The 20,604-nt window shown below is 34.3% G+C and overlaps 1 protein-coding gene and 1 pseudogene across 1 annotated transcript in view; one reads left to right on the top strand and one right to left on the bottom strand.

Annotated features, from left to right (window-relative positions):
* The window catches only part of LOC145267081 (glycerol-3-phosphate acyltransferase 3-like), an 88,513-nt gene that overhangs the window by 6,964 nt on the left and 60,945 nt on the right, over window positions 1-20,604 (top strand). The gene's annotated exons all lie outside the window — the stretch shown is intronic.
* LOC145267318 (U2 spliceosomal RNA) lies at window positions 6,384-6,516 on the bottom strand (annotated as a pseudogene).

Genomic DNA, 20,604 nt, shown 5'->3' on the forward strand with positions numbered 1-20,604 from the left:
TTGTTAAATTCATTGGATTTTTCATCTCGGAACAATATTAAACTGGAATAATTTTATAATATATGATGGACATGCCATGAAAACATTGGTTAATGAACCAGTCATGTTTGGTATCTTTAACCCTGCAAGTTGAGCTTCCAGTATTTCTGTGAAACCGAAGATACTGACGAGAGATCAAACCAATACATATTCTCTTATATAAGTAATTGATCACTTTTTATTTGTTCTATGCGTCTACACATAACACACAAAAGACCTTCTCCCTTCTTGGCCCCAAAATCAACAGAGACCAGACCATTCCTGTAATGACCTGGTCCTTTTTGATTGTGGTATAATGTTGGTTTTGTAAAATTCTGGGAGACCCACCCTCTCAAGCTTTGCTTTCTCTCTTCTTTGGGAAGAGGTTAGTTTATTGCTAGTAGCCTGAGGCGGCCTTACCAGGAAATGCTGACAGGGCTGCCCAGGCAATTTTTTTTTTCAGGCCAGAATATCACTCCTTGAGGGTGCTAACTTCTTTGTCCCACTTTCTAACCTTGGTGTCACAGTTCTGGCAGTGGGAGAGAATTAAATACACCCCCTGGATTTTTGGGTTAGAGCAAAGTGTGGTATCTGTTACCATCCTACACTTCATCTTTTCTGTTCCCTGTCAGTGGATGAATCCTTCTAGACTGAGGCAATTTTTTTTTCTCTCCCAATCCAGAATGCCCCTTTTTTGTTGAGAGAGGGGTGTATTTTCTCCACATTAAAAACCAACCTTGTTTTTAATTATGCTCTTGTGGGGAGTCGAGTAAATAGATTGGGGAAACATAACAAGAATGCAAAAATAAGTAAAAAAAAAAAAAAAAAATTGTTACAAGTTACAGATAAAATTTATTGCCCTGTCAGCAAGGTCACGTATTCGCTGTAACCCCCTTCTCGGAAATTAATAATTATTTTCAACTACCAGGGAGACTTGATGTTGCCCAGGATTGAATATTTTTATTGTCCTTGAAATTGGTGAAATTGCATGCTCTAGTTGGGGACTCACTATAGTGGTCTGGGAGGAAGTTTTACATGTCTGCCTGCGGTGATTTAGTCCACAATATATTGTAGTTTACATTGCACTGTAGAGAATCTACTGTTAATTTTATAAAATTATTTTTATATAATGGCTTGAATTTAAGTTTTAAGTAAAGTATCATGGTTCAGTTGTGCTCTAAGCAGAAACATTCATTTCGAACATGTCCGTCATGTCAAAGAATCTACTGTTGATTTTTATATGCCAGGCCTTTCCGCTTGTCCGTTGATAAAACTTCTCAAATGCGCTTATGATGTTAGGCTGTATAAGGTGTTAACTTTGGTCAAAATTGCCTGTTCCTTCTTTCATAGAATTTTTTTCGATTATCGATGCTTATTGAGAACGTTCCAATACAAAACCTACTCAAGGACACTGCCAGATACATAAAGTACATTTGTGTGAAATTGTATAAAAAATCGGCCCAGCTGTTTCGGAATCCATAGGGAACAAACTCTTACACAAAGTTTCTTTTTATATAATAGTGAATAGATAGATTTTGCCTGATAATTTTTTTTAAAGTATTTTTTAGATTGAGATGACTTTTGCATGTTTAATTATAAACTTTCTTTCACAATATTAAGAATTACTTTGACATTTGTTTCTTTTTCATATTTGAATGTGATTTTCTAATTACATCAAAATCACCATTGCAGTAATGATTCGCCAATTGGTTTGTTGCCCCTAATCTCAACCCCACATTATGATTTAAGGAGAGTATAAATTCGATTTTGTGTTTATTTTCGGCAGCTGCATAACTCTTGCTTCCCTTATTTTGTTCTTTAGTCCTCATATTCCAGGAGCCATGCTTCAGACAAAGAGGGAAGAATTGCTGTTTTTTTTATGTCAGAATCCATGCCATCGTTTATTGTTAGCAAGTTTAACTAGATTTTTAACTTATTTCCATCAAATGGCTTCATGGCTTGTCTGGAGTGATTTCCATAAAAAAAAAAATCCACATGTTCATATGGATAGTTGTGTGGTAAAACAAACAAAAACATTCTAATTATTGTTTTTTTTTTTTTTTTTTTTTTTTTAAGCTCCTTACATCAAATGGCTTCATGCCTTGTCTGGAGTGATTTTCATTTAAAAAAAAAAAAAAAAAAAAAAAAAAAAAATAACCAAAACATTCTAAGAGTAATGTTTTCTGGGATTAATGTTCCCACTTTCATTGTGAAAATTCCTTCTAAGAACAATGTTAGCTAAAGTTAATTCAGAACTAACCAAACTTTTCTTATGGTAATTTATTCTAAGAATATAAAATAATTATATCTATAGGATTCCATTTGACAACTTTATTTGGCGTTAAATGACCTATAGATGGTTGATATGCCGTTAAAAAAAAAAAAAAAAAAAGCAACAACGTAAATAAATCTGTAACATTGCACGGATGTAAACACATTCGAAATGACGTCGCCAGTAAAAAAAGAAAAAAAAGACAAGATCATGTGAGAGATGTGGATCACTAACGAGATAACGTTCGATCTCATGAGAGGTGTGGAGAACATCCTAGCTCACATGGGTGACGTCATGGCTGCACTAATGAGGAAATAAATATTGCTGCTACAAAAAGTTGGAGTTATCTCCTATTATTTGTCTTGGTCTCCTTTGCGACTGAAACTAGACACAGCGTGTTGGTCTGCGGACAATGTTACAAAAGCATGTTTTTGTTTTTCTGTTTCAAGAATCTGGTTTCCATTTTGTGTATATTTTTTTATTTTTCTCACCAAGGAGTCGCCAAGTTAAGTCCACTGAGAGGTTCTAAGTAATTTGCAATTGTATTTTTCGTCGCCCACACTGAGAATTGAACCTTCAGAAGAATATCACTTTTACCATTGTTTTTTTTTTTTTTTTTTTTTTTAAGTACTCCAACCAATATCTACCTCTATCCAGTCATGGCTGACAGAACGAGAGGTGTGTATGTTGTGGCTGGGGGGGGGGGGGTATATCAAAACAAAAGAATAAGCGAAGTAATAACCCTGTTTAAATATTATATTTAAAAGAAAAAGCGTTAATAAAAATCGTTTCCCGGGTGTTTATAGGTGTGTGTTGGGTAGAATCGAACCCGAAACCTTGAGGCGAAGGTAGAAAATAAAGTGTGAAAAAAAACTTGACACGTTACCCGCTCGGCCAGCAAGAAAAAATAATTGAATAACGTTTGAATTTATTTAAGTATCAAAAACAGAATTGACAGGTGCACGCATTTAATCAGGTAAAATAGAAATAGCGCAGTTAACTTTTATTGCAGGACAGTTTTTTTGGGTTTGTTTTCCCAAGATGTTGGAGCGGAGTGGGAGGGGAAACCAGCTCCCCATAAAAAGGGGATTGTCCAAATTGAATAGCAATTCTCTGATATAAGGAGTTTCCACCCCATTGATCAAAAACTAATTGCTTTCTGGACGTTCTCGGAGGGATTGCCGGGAACAATGCCTTAGCTTTGAATTAGTTTCACTTTTATACGAAAAAAAAAACGAATCAACACGTGAGAAGCCAAAATAGCAAAAAGTTTTGTAAAAGTCGCTGTAAATAAAGCTAGATGCAACGCACGTTCGCAAATCTTAGATATTATTATCTAGTGGGTATATAAACACTTCTAAGCGGAACCCCAGTGAAAAAAAAAGCTTTTGTTTGACCTACAATAACTTTCACACGCGTTTTACCTTTTATATATATATAGAGAGGGTGCCCGGGTGTTTGGAGGTGTGTGTAGGGGAGGGTAGATCAAAACAACCATGTTTTAAAAAAAAACAAAAAAAAAAAACACGTTGGCTAGGTGTTTTGGGGGTGTAAATGAAAAAAAAAATGTTTTAGTAGGAAGATAGGCTCGAACCCAAAGCCTTGATGCGAAGGTGGAAACGAAAGGGAAGAAAAGTGTATTAATTTGAAGTTTATAAAGTGAAATTGACAGGTGCGAGAAAGTTAAGTTGCGTGATGTTTGACCTTGTTAAGGTCAAACTAAGTTTGGCGCTGCAAGCCAGTTTCTATTTCCCCTGCCTCAGTATTCGTTTTTTTAATACTGATAAGCGTAACGAAGACGTAGTGATAGAAAAAAAAAATCTTAAAAATAGCGCGTTAAAGTTGGGCAAATTAAAGATAAGCGCGATCCCCCCCCCCCGTCATAACTGGTAGATATTATTATCTAGCTGGTATATAAAAAGTTTTAAGGAGTGACCTGACCGAGAAGCCTGGCGAAAAAAGCCTTTGGTAGACATACAGAAAAAAATGCACACACACACACACACACACACACACACACACACACACATTTTCGCTTTTATATATATAGATAACCAATCCTGATCTTAAAAATTCAGAAAATGCAAAAGTCAAGGTTCTGTTGTGCTCTAAACAGAAACATACGTTTCGAATGCGCCCCCTGTCATATCAAAGAACCTACTGTTTAATTTATATGCCATGCTTATGTGGTAATAAAACTTCTTGAAGGCACTTGTGTTGTTAGGCTGTATAAGGTGTTAACTTTGGTCAAAATCGCCTGTTCCTTCTGTCATTGGGTTTTTTTGATTATCGATACTTATTGTAGACAGTCAAATACAAAACCTGAACAAATAAATATATGCTGAGAAAAATTTGCTAGTTTTTTATGACGATTTATGACAAATATTTGTTGCCATTGGATTTGAAAATAACCATGTTGTGATGTAAATGTATTGACAGCAGTTGTGCGTAATAATATATTGATGGGGGAGGTGTAGCTGTAGTTTATTGTTGGGATTTATCTGCAGTAACTACTGATTTTGATATTTACTTGGGAATGTTTTTTTTTCTGTTCCAACAATAATCTTCAACTCCAAACGTGTTTTATATTTTTCCTTCACTTGATTTAATGGTCAAATTTTGTTTTACTTCCACAAAATTGTACAATGAATAGATCGGCACTCAAACGGCCCCATTAATTTAGCAGGTTATGGGCTTAGTAATACTCTACCACTAACTTAATCATAGTTTTAGTGAATAAATGACAAAAGACTATATTCCAAAGTTCATGATGTTGACCATCTTATAATTTATTCCTTTAATTCAGTTGACCAACTGAATTAAAGGAATAAGTTATAAGATGGTCAGCATAATGAACTTTGGAATATAGTCTTTTGTCATTTATTCATTATATTGCTCTGTAATTACATTGAGCTTCTTAAATAAGGATTGGTATATATTATAAGAAAATATATTTCCACAGTATGTGTGTGTGTATATATATATATATATATATATATATTTTTTTTTACACAGTGATCACCACTTATCAAGGCCCGGAAGCCACTCAGGGATAAGGGTTATTGCAAGTACATTACGTTAGTGTGGGGTTTTGATGAAGTGTTTACTTAAGGGGGCGGTTCATTAGGAATTTGTTAACATTGGACTTGAAGACATCCAAGTTGTAGTCCGGTGGGAAGCAGGCAGACGGAACAGAGTTCCACAGGCGTGTAGTTCTAAGAAAGAAGCTATGTATATATATAAAAAATGTATATATGTAAAAATATTTTTAACCTTTATATATCTAATTTTAAATAAATAAGAATGTAAATATACTGAATACTAATCATAGTGGGGGTGATAAGTAGTTAAATGGATTAATCCGTAATCTTATAAATACAAGACTGATAAATTAAAAAATATATCCATTTTAAATGTGGAAATTGATGAATCACACAGTTAAGAAATTCATTTTTATAGTATGAAAAGGTTAGTAACTGCAATTAAGAATAGGAAATTGGATCAAATGTTTGTAACATGTCCTTCTTCCAAAGATTAAGGGTGGTGGTGTTTGATCAACACTGCTGGGGAGCCATGATGTAATATACTGTTTTGTTTTTAAATCCACGAAACAGTGTTTCATGGTAAACAACTGATGATCCCTTGAAAAATAAATTATTGGTACTATAGTAAATTCGAGAACGAGTTGATACAGTGATTGCAGGTGATTAAATAACTTACTGACTAGATGGTTTTCTAACGAATGATAAAAAATATTTTTTGTATAGTTTTAAAGGTTAAAAACTTCAAAGACATATATATATATATATATATATATATATATATATATATATATATATATAAACTTTGCTTCAAGTAGCAATAAGTTGTTTTAGAATAATACTCAAATCCATCATAGATGTATTTTCGGCAACCTTATGACTTTTGCTTTCCCCATTTAGTCTCTTCATTCTCACTTTTCTAGAGAGTTGTTTTTGACAGAAGAAAATGCTGTTCATTGGGTTAGTTTTTGTTTTAGTGTCAGTGATTGATTTATTTACAATGCCTCCCCACGGGACAGAGTTAGACACCAGGGTTGTTTTTTAACGTGGAGAAAAGGTACAAAAATAAAAATTGTCTCAGTCGTGAAGGATTTCTCCCCCACTGAAAGAGAACGAGAAATGGAAGTGCCGCATCTGAAGATCAGATACTACACTTTGATCTTGGCCAAAAGGCCAAGATGCTTTTTTCGATTCAGTGAGATGTAGATGACTTGAATAATTTCTTTTTTTTTCCTATTTTTTCTATTCCCCCCCTTTTCTTTTTTATTCTCTTTTTTCTTTGTTTCTTATTTTCTTTTTTTTTCTTTTCATCTTTTTTTTCCCCTTTCCTTTTCTTTCTATTTTTTAATATTTTTTTTTATTTTTAACCATTTCATCCACAGTGACCAATCCTCACAACTGACAATCTCATTAACTCGTATCCTTGGGACGCCTTTTCATCTTAGTAGGCAGTGACATCTTAAAAAGAAAAAAAATGTTCACTTCATTATGAATAGTTTGGACGACTAAACTGCGATTTAATCTTTAACTAAAAAAAAAAAAAAATTGTACTGGTCTCTAACAACCGGTTAAAAGTTGGAATAATTTTGAATGGTTTTCCATCCAATTTTGTTTCGGTTGATTTACAAGAAATGCACTCTTAAATGGCAATCCCTTATGAATAAAGCAACCATCAAAACAATAGCACCTTGTAATATTTGGATGCTTTGGATTATTGTTCTCATTTTAAGTGGTTTTTTTTTTTTTTTTTTGGTCCCTCGACAAAAGGAGGGTGAATCTGTAAATTCACCTTTGTCCTTTCACCCGTTCGTACTTTTCTCAATAACTACGCCTTGGAATTTTTGCGCAAACATTAAACATAAAAAAAAAAAAAATAACAGAACGGATTTTCTGGGAAAACTCTGGTTGCCCCCCTAGGGGTGCCTTTCGGTTTAAAATGGCTAAAATTGACACTTTCGTGCTTATTAAAAAAAATATTGATGCCTTGGATTTTTATAAAACTTTCTGAAAAGTTGTAACTAACTGATTTCTATATAATTTTGTTTGTCTATACGTCGTGATAACTCTTGGGTGTGCCCCAGGGGCTTTTTAAGGCTAATAAAAAACACTCCATTTTTGGGACTATTTTACCATATTTGTCCAAAATTTTCTGTGTATGTCTATTTAGCAGTTTTCCATGGTGCTGAACTCAAATTTAAATATGTTAAGGTCTTGGGAACTTTTGAGGCTAAAGATGGACTTAGTCATTTCTTTTTTAGCATGGTGCAGAACTCAAATTTACATATGTTAAGGTCTAAAACTGCATCGTTTGTTCATTTTCAACAAGAACTGCCTGGTGCTACCAAATCAAGCTGTCTGAAAATATTTGCAAATTATGTTCTGCAAAAACAAAAACAGCAATCACCCACGTTTCCCCCTTCCCATTTCTTTCTTTCTATTTTCCCCACTTCCTGACTGGTTTCCTAACTTTAAATGTACTAAACATTAATAATGTAACCCTTTTCCCTCTCCCATTGTAAAACTCATTCATGTTCTGCAAGGCAGGGAACAAAAATGATAAAATCTACTATAAAACAACCAAACCAAACACTACAAACTACAATTGAAGATACAAAGAGCTTGAAGAATAAAAACCTTTTACAGAATAACTGGATGCAACATGAATACTATTTTAAAAAATAACTGGATTTGGCATTAAATAACCAGAAAAGGGTTGATATGCTGTAAAACAAAACAAACCAAGAACTGCAATCTGGTGCTACTAGATCAGATCGTCTGAAGATATCCGCTTTTTGACTTGAATGCACTAAACACTGATGCTTTTTTTTTTTTTTTTTTTTTTTTTTTTTTTTGGCTTTCTAGAGAAAAATTATTTTTGTCTACAAAACAACCAAACCAAACACCATGAATAAATATTTGAAGATATAAACAACCTGAAGCATAAAAACCTAAATGTAGATTCCATGAACAAAGCCTCTTAGAACTGTATGCCTGAGAAACTGTTCTGCTTTCCAACTGACTACAATATGGTTGCCTTCAAGTCCAATGTGAACAAATTCTTGATGAGCCATCCCTTTAAGTAATCTAATTTATCCAATTTTCACTACTAACGATTACTACAGCATGTTTCCTTTGACCACTGTACACTCATTAGCCCTTATCCTCGAGTGGCCTCCGGGCCTTTATATGGCTGGGAGTGTTATCTAGATTTTGTATAGGAATGCATCTGATAAATATATATAGATTATCAAAAAAAAAAATCCGATTAAAGAAGGACGTTCGATTTTGACCAAAGTTAACACTTTTAACCAACCTAATATCACAAGTACATTTGATAAGTTTTATCACCGCACAAGCAGAAAAGCCCAGCCTGTAAAATCAACTGTAAATTCTTTTATAAGACAAGGGCATGTTCAAATGTATGCTTCTTTTTAGAGCACAATTGAACCATGATATCTGACTTGCATTTTAAGTGAAGCCATTATTTACAGATAATTTTATATTGACAGGTTCTCTACAGTGCAATGTAGACTACAATGTATTGTGAACTAAGTTACAGGCATTTGAAGCTTCCTCCCGGTACACTGTGGGTGAGGGGAGCCCCAACTAGAGCACACTGGGTGAGGGGGGGGCTAACTAGAGCAAGCAATCAATTGATTTGATTGAAAAAAGGGTCGATTTCACTGATTTTGATGACAATAAAAGTAACAGAGGGTGGAACATTTGTTGATCCTCATTTAATCCTGGACAACGTTGGGTCTCCCTGCTAGTCAGTAAATAAAACAATTCATACAGATATTAATTGAAATTTATTTATAAATTTGGTTCAAAGGGCAAGTAAAAGATAGGCTAGTGATGAGCTCAAAGCGTCCATGAACATATGATGGGGAGCGAATTGTTTTGGCTAAGAAGTTGAGCAGACATGTTTATTTCAGCTGTTGCCGTGTGATGATTGTGTGTGGCAATGTTTAAATTTGGTAGACTAGAAGGCGTTGTGTGTATACATGTCTTGTCTTTTGTTCAGTCCGTATTTGTCTGGATGAGTTTGTGCATGTCCCTAGTATCATGTGCCAAGAACCTATGCAAAAACCAAGCCAAATTAACACACTCTTAACCCCTTCAGACCCCTACTACAATATTGGGCACCTTTTTTTTTTTTTTTTTTTTTTTAAATATTTGTAAATCGTTTTAATTTAATGCCAATACAAGTATAGCAATCACACTGCCCTACTTCCTATTTCAGTAGCTTCAGACTTGTGGAACTCTTTTCCTGCTGATTGTTTCCCTCCTACCTATAACCTTGGCCTTTTACATATCCATCTACAATCTAGTGGATAAGGATCTCTTCTGTTCCTTACAGTCTGTTTCTCAGAAGAGACCTCGCAAGTCTCTTTACTCGATCGTTATATTTTTTTTTCTCAGAAATTCCTCCAGACAAGGCATGAAGCTACTTGATATAAGCAGATAAAAATACAATACTATAAGATAAAAAACCAGCCAACGATAAGTGTTAGGTGGAATAAGATTCTGATCCAGAAAACAGCAATTCTTCCTCCTTTGTCAGAAACATCGTTACTGGAATGTGAGGACGAAAGGACAGCAAGAGTTACAAGGCTGCAGAAAATAAACCCAAGGCTCAATTATCTTGCTATAGTCGCCAATCAAAAAGGAATCTTTAGGTTGCCTTTGACTATGGTCAGTTATTCTGATTTGTCTATCCTCTCATAATTACTGGTGATTCTCTCCAGCCTGACTATATCTGGCTTGTTACGGTTCATTAAAAAAAAGTGAAATATCTTTTTTGAAATCAGATTTTTTATTCAACTTTCAGTAAATGTATACTTTAACTGCAACTTAGCACTCATCTTTAAATTGACGACTTTTTGTAGGTTTTTGGGTATGCTGAAAACGAATATCACATTCAAATTTGGGGAACACAAGTAGTTTTCTGGATATTAAGACATTTTTTTTTCCTATGTATTCATAAATTTCAGTGGCTGTTGCCATTCTTAACACGGGGAGGAGGTGATGTTTTTGTAACACTCATGCACATTGATGCTTGTTTAGTTGGGAAAAAACATGGCTGCCAGTGGAAACAGAAGAGATTGCATAAGATAATAAAGGTTTTAATATCTAAAAAAAACTACTTGTTTGCCCAAAATTTAGATGTGGTATTCGTTTTCAGCATACCTGAAAACCTGCAAAAGTCAATTCAACGGTGAACGTTGAGTTACAGTAAGTAAAATAAAAAAAAGAAAAGAAAAAAATTGCCAACTTCCCAACGGAACATATCTTTTCATATTAAGTCCTTTATTAAAGAAAAAGAAAAAAACTCCTGACCTAGTCTCACCCGATATACCCAAATCTGTGTCAGCTTATCTCTTTTAAACTTTAGTCTACAAAAGCAAAAGAAAAAATATTAAAATTGGAGATAAAATAAATAAAAAAAATACAAAAAGACCCGTTTTAAACATTCTACTTGTCCTTCAACCGACAATGGCTACAAGTTGCTGGTCCCCTGACAAAAAGAAAGTGGATCTGTAGATTCACCCTTGTCCGTTCGCACTTTTCTCAATAACTACACGGAATTTTTTGAAATTTTGCACAAACATTAAACATGATATGAGTAAAAAAGTAACAGAACGGATTTTCCAGGAGAACTCCGGTTAGGAGTCCCTTTCGTGTTAAAATGGCTAAAACTGACACTTTTGTGCTTATTAAAAAAAAAATTGATGCCTTGGATTTTTATAAAACTTTCTGAAAAGTTGTAACTAACTGATTTCTATATAATTTTGTTTGTCTTATATTTTGCGATAACTCTTGGGTGTGCCTCAGAGGCTCCTTTAGGGCTAATAAAAAACACTCCATTTTTGGGACTATTTTACCATATTTGTCCAAAATTTTCTGTGTTTAGCAGTTTTCCATGGTGTTGAACTTAAATTTAAATATGTTAAGGCCTTGGGGACTTTTGGGGCTAAATGGGAAGGGTGTGTGTGTGGGGGGGGAATGATAGACTTAGTCATTTCTTTTTTAGCATGGTGTTAAGGCTTAAAACTGACTATTTGTTCATTTTCACCAGTATTTGATGTCCTCTGAGGACATTTGGGGTTAAAGGAGGTGGGCAAATGCTGAACTTAGTCATTTTTTTGTGCCTCGTTCACTGTGCATTCACGGGGGACCATGTATCCTTCACTTTTTTTTTTCTTAACAGGTTAGTTATTTTATTTATTTTACTTTTTTACATGCACACAATATCATCTAGAATCCCTCGTACAAACAAACAAACAAACAAAAAATCTGTATGATGTACGTACTCATGATGAGGAAATATAATATTCCAAAAATCATGTAAATTGATTGGTAGTTTTTTTTTATAAAGAAAATAATTTTTAAGCAATTAATGGGAATTTGTAAGGCATTACACTTCCCCATTTTTATAGATTGTTTTCAAAATGGCGGACAAAACTACTTGATCAATTATGATTTTTGGAATATGATATTTTCCGTTTGGCACGGCTATGTATTCATAAGATTTTTTTTCTTTTTGTTTTATCATATAAGTGGAATTCTGGACAAGAACCACAACGTCTTCATAAATATAAATATTGAAACAGATACACAAGCTACATTATATTAGTTTTTAACTATCTTGAAAATGTTTGTTCTGGCCTAATTTTCCAAATAAATCTGCTGTGTTGACTAAAATTAAAAGTTGGTCGCATCCACCCCTTCCTTTCTTTAGCCTTCTAATCCAGCCCATCCCCCCCTTTCCTACCTTTTGTTTATGTTATGAAGGACAAGCCTTAGATGAAATTCTTTCTAGAAGTCCCTGCTCTAATTTCTGACACTTAACGTCATCCTCTCCTCCCTTTCCTTTCAGGGTCGCATTGTTGTTGTTATTTCTGAACTTTGGACGTGAATAATCAGCAGTTCTGTTTTTAATGTTTTATTTTAAGAAAACTTGTTTTAATTTGTATTCTTTGGAGTTTTGAACTACGGCTTTCATCTTGAGTGTCATTTTCACAACGTTTAAGTTGATATAACCTCCGACCATCTTCAAATGAATCTTGTCGAACTCTGGAATTTGAAACGAACCCTTTATTTACTTTGGGGGGGGGGGGGGGCGGTAGCACGCTCTCGTTCCGTCGGCTATGACTGGATAGAGGTCCTAAGTAATTCGGAATTGCATTTTTTAGTCATAATTGAAGCTTCAACCTTTAGGAAAATATCGTTTTTTTTCTTCTCTTCCCCGCAATCTCTTTCCTGCAAAAGAGACATTGCAAGTACATCATCTATCATTATTTTTATGGCAAGTGCTCGTCTGAGCTCCAATCTGTACCCCCCTTGCCACTGTCCCATTGCCGCAATGTTGCATCACTGTGCCTGTTTTACAAATATTTTGATGGAATGTTCTGATGAACTCGTTTCACTTGTACCCCCCTCGACGTACATATCTCCCAACAAACCCGCTTAGCAATAAGATCTCATCCCTTCACTGTCGATGTCCCTAAATGCCAGAAAGCTTTCTATTCTAATAGTTTCTTCTCTCGAACAGCTAGACTTCGGAATTCTCTTCCTGCTGCCTGCTTCCCTGGCTGTACTGATATGAAGAAGTTTAAATGTAACATAAACCAACATCTTGCTAATCTTTCCTAGACATGGCCCCAAATAGTAGCCCCTTACGTCCAAGTGACGATATGCTTTGGTTGACAAAAACAAAAAAAAACCACTCAGCTAGCTACAACTATTATCAACAATTTTCCCCACTCTCTATCTGTGCCAAAATCAAACGCAGATACCATGAACATAGCTTCCTTTCTAGAACTGCCCGCATGTGAAATGCTGTTCCATTGGCCTGCTTTCTAACTGATTACAATATGGAAGCCTTCAAGTCCAATGTAAACAAGTTCTTGTTGAGCCGTCCCCTTAAATAATCCAAATTCTACCCAATCTACACCATTAATGATTACTAAACTACCACTGTACATCCATTAACCTTTATCCTCAAGTGGTCTTTGAGCCTTGATAAGGTGAATCCCTTGTTAATAAAAAAAGAAAAATTAATTTTTTCAAGTGCTCTAACCACTGTGCCACGGGTCTTTAAGAGGTACATCTTGGGTATACAAATCTGTTCTAAATATACTCTTTTATCTCTCTCGAGATTTCATTTTTTATTCAATCTTAATGTTTCAAACAATAAACAATATTTATAAAAAAAATGTACTTGTGATACTATCACGTAGCGTAGGAAAAGGAATCCCAAATGTTATCCGTCACTATCTATCTGGTCGCGTCGGTTCCCAGCGATTTTCTTCTCGGCCTGATCTACTCTTGTCCAACTTCAACTCCAATCTCTCCGACATTTCTTGGGGAATCTGTCCCAAACTGGAAACTGTCCTCAACTGTTGTAAACTCAAGACTTCATAAACTGTTCCAAAATTCACTGCCACTTCTAAAACTGTCCGTAAACTAATCTTAAATATATAAACTTTATGTTCAATCTTTTGTCCCAGTCACCTACCACACCTTGATTAACAATCTTAAGCTTTCCTTTGTGTGCCTTGGTGAACAACTTCCTCCTCATTCTTTCTACTCACCTCACTTCTATACTCTTGTTCTGGTGATTAGCTTATTTCCTCTTTTTTGTTATAGCCCCCGCCCTCATTTTTTCTAAATTCTTAACAATTGAGGGGAGAGGGCCTTGATAGCATCACATATCTACCTAATCTAAATGTAGTAATGTCCTAATCAATGATGGGACGATACAAATATTTTGTGCGAGTGTGTGTGTGTAAAAATAAACTTATGGGTGTGACCTAGATTTTAGTTTTAGTGGTGTTCGAGACGTGACGAGAGAAGCACGTGTTTGAGACACGTGGGTAATGTCACGCAAGAGACGAAAAGACATGTGGCCGGAGAAGTAGAAATGAACTGCTTAAATATTTAGGAAAAAAATGCATTGTTAGAAATAAAGGCTTTTGTTAAAAAAGAAAGTGAGTTGAGTTTGTTGTGATATTTTTTTAACTATAATGGGGGTATGATCCCGCACAGTCGAAAGATTTTGTTTATAAACGATGCTGCTAGGAACTGACGAATCAAATTAATTCACGTTCTGCTACTAACCAACCAACCAACCAATCAGAAAACAGAATTGCTTCATAAAAATTAAACGTTTTCTGTAGCAACTTTGCATATGTTTTCTTTGTGTCAACACGCGAAGAATCTTTTGCTCTGTGGCTTCCAACTCAGGAACGGTCTACTGAGAACCAGTCACCTCCAGGACTTATATAGAACATCTAACCATCGGAAACTGTTCTAAAACTAAACATGGCTTTCAACTAGAGTTTATTTGTCCCCCCCCCGTCCTCTCGTTTCTTTCATATAGCAACTACATTACACGACCACCTTGATGTCCACCTCTAAAGGGCTTATGTGCAGATAATCTAGTTCAAATTTTTGTGTGCTCCCCCTACACTTTTACAAGTGGTGAGTACATTTTTAGACGTGTGTATGTTTCTTGTATTAAAAAAAAAAAATCAAAGTGCCTGATTGTAAGTCATATGAAAGCTAATATTTATTATCTCTACTTATATATAAAAGGCACTTCATTCTTTATGGACTCCAAAACGACTTGGCTGATTTTTTTTTTTTTTTAAATTTAGTGTATTTTATGTCTGGGAGTGTTCTTAGGTAAGTTTTGTATCAGAATGCCTCTGATAAGTATCGAAAATCAATAATAAAAAAAAAATCTGATTAAAGAAAGAACAGTCTGATTTTCACCAAAATTAACACCTTTACACAGCTTAAGATCACAGATACAATTGATAAATTATATCCCTGAACAAGCAAAAGGACCCAGCATATAAAATCAACAGTAGGTTCTTTAATAAGACAGGGGTGCATTCAAAATGAATTTTTCTATTTAGAGCACAATTGAACTCTTATGCTTGACTTTTATATTTTAAACTTTCAAGCTATTATAGAAAAATATTTTTATAAAATCAATCGTACATTCTCTCCAGTGCAATGTAGACTACAATGTATTGTGGACCAAGTCACTGCAGGGAGGCATGTGAAGCTTCCTCCTGGTGCACTGCAAAGGGTCCCCGACTAGAGCAAGTACTCAATTGATTTGATTGGGTGATTCCCCCCCCCCCTGATTTCGATGGCAAGAAAAGTATTGGAATTGTGAAACATTCGTTAATCCTCATTCAATCCCAGGCAACGTTCGATCTCCTTGCTAGTTTTGTTTAAATGCCTGACGTTATTGCATCTTGATTGCCATAGATAAACCAGTGGAAAACATTGGTAGTCACTAAGATTTCTAGTTTGGACATTTTCCATATCTTAATAGTGCTGTCCTTTCTGGAGTATTACAGCTCAGAATTTATCCAATTCCTGTAAAACAGATGGACGAAATCTGGGTACCTCTAGCAGATGCAGTAATGTATAGTACTTGCATAAAATATATAAGACCTGTTCAATTCTGATTGAAGTGCTTTTAGTCTAGATCATATCCTACAAAGTTGGGAGTGGATCAATTTCCTTTTATTCAATACTTGAATCTTGGATCTTTACGTGTCTGACGTAGACAATGACATCACATCTGATGTAGCGGATGGTTTAAATTAAATTTTTTATATTTAGGCTGGGGCACATTATTATATCCTGTTGAATAACAATTCTTTATTCATATGGAAAAAAGTGACTTCACAGCCGCTTCAATGTGAAACAACCCCCCCCCTTTTTGTTTTCATACAATTTTCAATTTATACATAAATTAATAATTTAATTTTTTTTAAAGTCATTTTAATTTTATCATTTTTTTTTTTTTAAATTGGTGTCCTGTAAATATTTATTTGCTCGTTTTGGAGAGGTTTAAATTTTTTTTTTTTTTTTTTTTTTTTGTAAATACTTTTTCTTTTAAATTTGTGTATGGGGAGAGTATAAATTTCATTTTTCCTGAGTAAGTTTTTTTTTTTTATAAATTCTTTTATGTATGGGGGAGTGTGAATTTCGTTTTTCCTTGTAATATATTTTTTTTGCAGTGGCTGTAGCTAGACTAGTTTTTGCTAATGTTTTGTGGGAAGCAGAGATTGGAGCTCAGTCGAGCAACTACCATGGAAATAATAGTTTGATTGTTCTGTGCAAATTTTGTATTTTATGAATTTGTTTTATTTTTTAATTCTTTCAATTGTAGCATTTTAATGTATTAAATTTTTTAATTAAATTTTTAAATTACACTTTAAAAAAAATTTGAATTTCAAATAAAATAATTTGCTTAAAAATGTTCTTTTAATCCTTTTTATTGATTTTAAACTAGTAAAAAGTTATGCTTATAAAAGTATATAAAAACAAATAAAAATGGTGGTCCAACAAAAGAAGCTTTTTCAAGAGGTACATGGATTTATTTAAAAAGAAAAGAATTAAAAAAAAAAACCCTAAAAACATTAAAATTCGCTGAAAAATAAAATACTGATGACAATGCTCTATTCTAGACGTATGAATAAATCATCTCAGTCAATGGTTGAATCCTTAGAAAATTGCCTCCAGTCTGTAATAGAATGGTGTTTTAAATGGATGACATATACACCATAATTACGTTGATACACTGAGTCTCAGATCACCGAAGTTGAGCAATATTGATCCTGGTCAGTACCAGATGGGTGACCAATTTGGGAATACCAGGTGCCGTATGTAAAAGGACGTTAACACCTCCCTGCAAGAATGGCAAAAACCCAACGTCATCTCCCCTAACGAGGATATACATGCGACTGGGAACTGCTTGTGAATTTCATACTCCTCAAGTAAGCTGGTTAAATCCGCCTAAGATTAATGCTAGTTTCATAAATAGATGGTTACATTTAATGCTACTAAGACAAAACTTCTTTCTTTCCTTTTTAACAATTATAAGAAACCTTACTAACCACTGATTGCCATGGCAGGTAGCATCCTACCTGATTGTCCATAATTCAAACTCTTAAACCTAACCTTCAAAGGTAACATGAATTGGAATAAATACATAGAAGATACTGCCAAATCTGTTGCAAAGAAGATGGGTTTTGTCTACAGAACTAGAAAACATCTCACACCTGCCAGTATCCTATATTGCTGCAAAACCACCCCTATATGGCATATTATTGCACCAATCACAAATTGTTCCCGTTAGGAATCTTTAATAGATCCCACACAGTCTACTCTGAATGTGCTCCAACGAACTTATGCACTTGTATCCTCTGAACGTTAACCTAATTGCACTGATGACTAGCAGTAAAATCCCCAACCTTCACTATAGATTATTTGGTAATGACGTGTAATTTTCGAAAACATTTTCAAGCAAGTGACAACATTTTACTCTCAGAATAGTAAATTTTCCAGAAAGTGACATTTCACTTTTGAAACGAAAAATGTCCAGAAAGTGACAGCATTTCACTTTTGAAAAGAAAAATGTCCAGAAAGTGACAGCATTTTAGTTTTGAAACGAAAAATGTCCAGAAAGTGACAACATTTTACTATTGAAAAGAAAAATGTCCAGAAAGTGACGACATTTTACTATTGAAAAGAAAAATTTCCAGAAAGTGACGACATTTTACTATTGAAAAGAAAAATGTCCAGAAAGTGACGACATTTTACTATTGAAAAGAAAAATGTCCAGAAAGTGACGACATTTTACTATTGAAAAGAAAAATGTCCAGAAAGTGACGACATTTTAGTTTTGAAAAGAAAAATGTCCAGAAAGTGACGACATTTTAGTTTTGAAAAGAAAAATGTCCAGAAAGTGACGACATTTTAGTTTTGAAAAGAAAAATGTTCAGAAAGTGACATTTTAGTTTTGAAAAGAAAAATTTCCAGAAAGTGACGACATTTTACTATTGAAAAGAAAAATGTCCAGAAAGTGACGACATTTCACTTTTGAAACGAAAAATGTCCAGAAAGTGACATTTCACTTTTGAAACGAAAAATGTCCAGAAAGTGACAGCATTTCACTTTTGAAAAGAAAAATGTCCAGAAAGTGACAGCATTTTAGTTTTGAAACGAAAAATGTCCAGAAAGTGACAACATTTTACTATTGAAAAGAAAAATGTCCAGAAAGTGACGACATTTTACTATTGAAAAGAAAAATTTCCAGAAAGTGACGACATTTTACTATTGAAAAGAAAAATGTCCAGAAAGTGACGACATTTTACTATTGAAAAGAAAAATGTCCAGAAAGTGACGACATTTTACTATTGAAAAGAAAAATGTCCAGAAAGTGACGACATTTTACTATTGAAAAGAAAAATTTCCAGAAAGTGACGACATTTTACTATTGAAAAGAAAAATGTCCAGAAAGTGACGACATTTTACTATTGAAAAGAAAAATGTCCAGAAAGTGACGACATTTTAGTTTTGAAAAGAAAAATGTCCAGAAAGTGACGACATTTTAGTTTTGAAAAGAAAAATGTCCAGAAAGTGACGACATTTTAGTTTTGAAAAGAAAAATGTTCAGAAAGTGACATTTTAGTTTTGAAAAGAAAAATGTCCAGAAAGTGAAATTTTTCTTTTGTAAACAATGACAATAGGATGAAGAGAAAATATTGTTCTAAATAGAATCCCCTATAAACTATTTTTTAACATCAAATAGGTTTTTAAAGTTTCTGGCCTTAAATCATCGTTCAGAGGTTGATAGACCCTTAAACACAACCAACCAACCACTGTAGATGCTGGAAAACTTTCTACTCTAAAAGCTTTTTTTCCTCAAACTGCTTGCCTTTGGAATTCTCTTTGTTTCCCCTGGCTGTACCAATATGTAGAAATTTATATATAATGTGAACTAAATTCTTGCTGCCCAACCCTCCACTTAAGGTGCACCCTATAAATCTGGCCGCTAACTGCAGTAGTCCATTGTGTCTCAATGGTAATATGCCATGTTTCAGATGAATAAAAGTAAAAAAAAAAAAATCTATTGAAATCTGATATTTGTCGACAGAGTAATTTGCCTTTTTTAGACTATGAAAGTGTTGAATTCAAAACCGAAAGCAAATAGACGTTTCTTTTTAATATTTTTTTTTTGTTTGTTTTTGCAACATGTGTAATGTTTCCAAATCTAGGCAGGAACTGCTCGAAGCCTTCTATCCTACCATGATAGTTCAAAACTAACTTCATAACCTAGTAGGTCATGCACTTTTCTCTTGCTTGCAGCGTCTTTCTCACAGAAAAGACATTGCAAGCCTGTCTCTGCTCTATCATTGTTTTCATAGCAAGTGCTCGTCTGAGCTCCAATCTGTCAAACTTTCACAAAAAAACACTCATCTAGTTGACACCATGATCAATAATTTCCCCTACTCTCTATCGGTGCCTAAACCTAGATTCCATGAATAAAGCTTCTTTCCTAGAACTTCCCACTAGCCTGCTTTCCAGCTAGCTACAATATGGCAGTCTTCAAGTTTAATGTAAACAAGTTCTTGAACCCTTTAAATAATCTAATTATACCAAATTTCTACTATTAACGATTACTATATCTCAATGACTACTGTATACTCATTAACGCTTATCGAGTGACCTCCGAGCCTTGATAAAGGCCCAGAGGCCACTCATTTTTTTTTTTTTTACATTTCATTAACTCTAAACCCAACACATTAGTCTCTGGTATCAACAACAGTTGTCTCCCCCTAGATCAGAGCTAAGTTGTATAGTGACTTTGTCAAGAGCGTCACGTTATGGCAGCAAATGTTTGGTTGTCTCTCGCGTTGCCGCGGGACAATAAGAGATCCATGATTCGATGGATCTGGAAAAAAGTAAAACAAATTAATATCAGAGGCTGAATGGGAAATTGCTAAGATTTTAAACAAAGTAACAATGTTAATATGACAATATCAGAGGCTGTTATATTTGGTAGACTTTGAAACCAACTGCTTTTTCAAATGGCAGAAATCAGAAGTAAAATGACAAGGGATGAAATCTCCAAAAGTGACAGGCAAAGACCCTCGAACAGAAACAAAGGCCGATTTAATCGATTAGAATTTTTGCTGCCCACCTTCCTCCAAATAAGCACACAAAGACTTTTTTTTTCTTTTTTTTCGGTGTTGTTATCAAGAGACAATGGAATTCTGTGCCCCAGATTAGTCCGTTGCCAAATTTGTAGTGTCTGCTGTCACTGTGCAAGCCTATCCTGTATCGACAGGCTCTGTTACAGATGTAAATGTCTGGTTGTTAGATTTAGTTAGTTTAGTGGTCTTCATCTTGCCTGGATTTAAGGTTACACTAACGATGAATTGAGATTATGCTAGTATT

Source organism: Euprymna scolopes, chromosome 42, assembly GCF_053919585.1.
Source record: "Euprymna scolopes isolate OS-2025 chromosome 42, ASM5391958v1, whole genome shotgun sequence".
Classification (NCBI taxonomy): domain Eukaryota; kingdom Metazoa; phylum Mollusca; class Cephalopoda; order Sepiida; family Sepiolidae; genus Euprymna; species Euprymna scolopes.